This window comes from Solanum tuberosum, unplaced genomic scaffold (assembly GCF_000226075.1).
Source record: "Solanum tuberosum cultivar DM 1-3 516 R44 unplaced genomic scaffold, SolTub_3.0 scf00284, whole genome shotgun sequence".
NCBI classification, from domain to species: domain Eukaryota; kingdom Viridiplantae; phylum Streptophyta; class Magnoliopsida; order Solanales; family Solanaceae; genus Solanum; species Solanum tuberosum.
The window spans coordinates 694,322-697,996 of record NW_006239212.1 but is presented as its reverse complement, the minus strand read 5'-3'; positions in this window follow the sequence as shown (position 1 = coordinate 697,996).

The following is a 3,675-nucleotide window of genomic DNA, read 5'->3' as shown; positions in this document are numbered from 1 at the left end:
TTTTTTTTTTTGTTTACAAAATCGCTGCTGTGGCAGCGATTTTTAATTAAAAAAAATAAAAAAAATTTAGACGAAATCGCTGCTATTTCGTCATTTTGTCAGAGTAAAATCGCTGCTGACGCAGCGATTTTACCCTTTTGGCTAAAATAAAAAGTGATGTGCCCTTTTGGAATTTTTGACAATTTTTTTTGCCCTTTAGGCTCCGGACTCATCAAAAGTGTACCAATATTGCAAATATGAGGGACTATTAGTGTTCCATGTGAAAATTCAAGAATGACTTTGAGTTTTAATCCAAAGATGAAGGACTATTTTGGGCCTTCTCTCCATACTTTTCACTGCTTTCTATTTAGTTAGGTACTTTTAGATTATTATTTTTTTGAGAAATAATGAATCCTCTTCCCCTTTTAAGTGGTCCAGCTAATTCTGGCGTGGTGACTATTCTCTTTTTTTTTTTTTTTTTTTTTTTTATGTAATGTAACTATACTATACTATTTTGCTCCTTCCAAGAAGCAATAAATCTTAGTCCCTTTCTATATTTATTTTTATTTTTATTTTTATTTTTATTTTTATTTTTATTTTTATTTTTATTTTTATTTTTATTTTTTTAAGAATAAGTTGCACAATAAGAAGTTGACTTATCCTTGATTTGAGTTATTCATTGTCATTTGGTTCAATTTCAAAAAGTAAAGAAAGAAAAAAGAATGTGAAATTGCTATCATGACTGGAAAATACAAAGCCACCACTTTGATGACTATTGCCAAAAAGAAAAATATTGACTACTACTAAAAGATAAGGACTACCATATTCAACAAATTCCTTCATCAACAAGGCATGTTTTTTTTGTCATTTTGACATGTGAAATCTCCTAAAAGTCTTGTTCATCCAACTTCAACTTTTCCCCTTTTTTCAATAATTATGAGTCACTAATTATAGATTTTTCTTCAACAACCAAAACACAAAGAACCGTGCAAGTATGGAGCAATCAAGTTCAGGTGAATCCAGTAATTTTGTATAAATATTTAATTATAAGCCCAATAACTAACGAGTTATGAATATATTAGAAAATTATAAATTCAGATTATGCCTCTAATAATAAGAGGAAGGAGCTGCTTTTCAACTAAAAGGCCATTTGGATCAAGGGGTTAGATAAGTTATCCTAATTTAAATTTATTTCATAATTGATGGAAGGTATTAGCTAAAATCGATAAAAATGAAAGAAGTTATCTAATTTATAGTCTTTAGTTTTAATTCTACGAAAACAATCCTGAAATATCTTGATTTCAAATCAAACTACCCCTAAATTCTCTCAAGAGGTAAAAAAAACCAATGACAACAATATGTTTACCTAGTAAGCATTTTAATTTGACTTTTAATGAGGTTGTAATAGGGCAGCAAATTTTAATTCAAAGATGGTGGTAGAAATGATATCACAAAATCTTACCCAACGTACGCATAACAATTTATAAAATATCATATCAAAATTCTTGTTGAACTTTTCAATATTTCGTACTCCCAAACTATATATACCGATAATATAATAATATATTTTATTATTGTTCTTACTTTAGTAGGTTATATTCCTTATTTCTCATGGTACTAATTCCTTTTTATTTATTATGAATGATCGATCATATACAATTATTTTTCAGGTAATCTAATAATATATTTTTTATATCGTCGATATAAAAAAGAAACTTAGGAAAATAATGTTGTAATCATAGTATAATGATCTCAATCTAACCACTCCCACAAAATCTTTGACATTGTTGGCAACCAAATTTTGTTTAAAAAGTATTTGATTGTTGGGTGGCTGCAGACAAACAAAGTTCTTACCTTAAATCATTAATTTCTCATGTAATTCAACGGATTATTATAATAATTTGAGGTTTGAATTATGTTTCATTGGTCAAATAAATTTTCAACGTCTAAGAAATTTATTTTCTACTCAAATCATTACCAATTGCGTGTAGAAAGTGTCACCACCCCATTAATTAATTAATATGTGTCTGTGTTTAGAGAAAGAAAAAATAGAATTTGTTATTAATAATTTATTTTTAAAATAAAATTGTACGATTTGGATGGTTAGAATAATTCCAATCATAGCTAGAATTTTTTATTTAATTTGTGTCCATATTTACTGAAAATACCTATCATATTTATTAAAAAAAGTATCGATGTTTACCAATTTTATATCAATTTGTACAACATAATAATTAATACAACACCGGCAATCTCAATATGGCAACTCATCCAGGCCCAGATAACTTGATATGTCTCACTCTTTTGTAGATATATTTATTTTTTTAAAAAGGGGAAAAAATTGTATATAATGAAATGTCGTGGAGAATTTTCTTTATGTTTTTTTTAAGTAATTAGAATGTTTGGTAGTATGACTATTATTTAAGTTTATTAGGTATAGCTCAACTAATTTGACATATATTAAGGTGTGTTTCATATGATTGTTTAAAATACTTTTTCGAAAATAAATTACTTAAGAATATGAAAAATGACTTTCTTAATAGAGTTATTGGAAATAAGTTTTATAAGTAGTATTTTAATTTTTATATTGATTGTGTCCACCCAAATCCCACCCTTCGATACACAAAACTCATCTTCACCCCGACCCCATAGACCCCATCCCCATCACCCTATATCTCCTATCCTATTTTCATAATATTTATCTAAATTATATAAATAAATAAAAAATAGAATACTAAATTTATTTACTTACATATCTAACACAAAAATTTTTTATTAAAAAATCATTTATTTTTCGTGAGAACATTTTCAATCGTACCAAACACACCCTAGCTATAAGATAATATCAAATCTAGCATACCATACTTGTCAAATCAATTTGATTTTAATCATTTCTAGACTTAGAAGAAAAGCTTAAGAATTAAGAATACTAGTTAGTCACGAGACAACTAAATATGCCTTTTAAAAAAAATAGAAAATTATTGAAGCGATGATTTTTTATACTAGATACAAAGAATATAGGATAACCTCAAATCATAATTTTTAGGAAGTCAAATATAATATAACGATCATTTTCAAATATATTTTATAACTTAAGTTGGATGAACGATATATATTTAATAATAAATATTCCTGCGATTTTTAGTGCAAAATATACCATCTTTGGATCAATTTGTTATGACCAAAAATATTATTCGGAAAATAAAAATAAAAAGTTATTTTCTGTTGTTTGGTCCATAAGAAATGCTTTTAACTAAAGAGGAAAATGAAGATATTATTAATATTATCTTTAATGGAGTACTACTAAAAAGGTTCGCCAAACATTATCCAACCAAATGGTAATATTATAAAACAATAATAATAATATTTAGCTACTAAATACTTGAAAACTAATTTCACGAGGTGTTAAAATTAAAGTAAACCCAATTGTTTTTTTGGAAGATGTTGATCTTATAATATGTAATGTACATTCTATACGTCATAAAATAAAGCATTTTTTTCAATTGATGCAACCTAAGGTTTATCCAAAACTCAAGGCTGCCATTGCTTTCATGAATTTTCTACCAAAAAGGTGATGATAAGATGATATAAAGTTTATCATCAATATAAAAAATTAACTTTGTAGAGTATATATTATGCTACTTTAAGTATTACTTTTGCTAGTATTTTTTTTCCATTCCCCCCCCCCCCCCACTC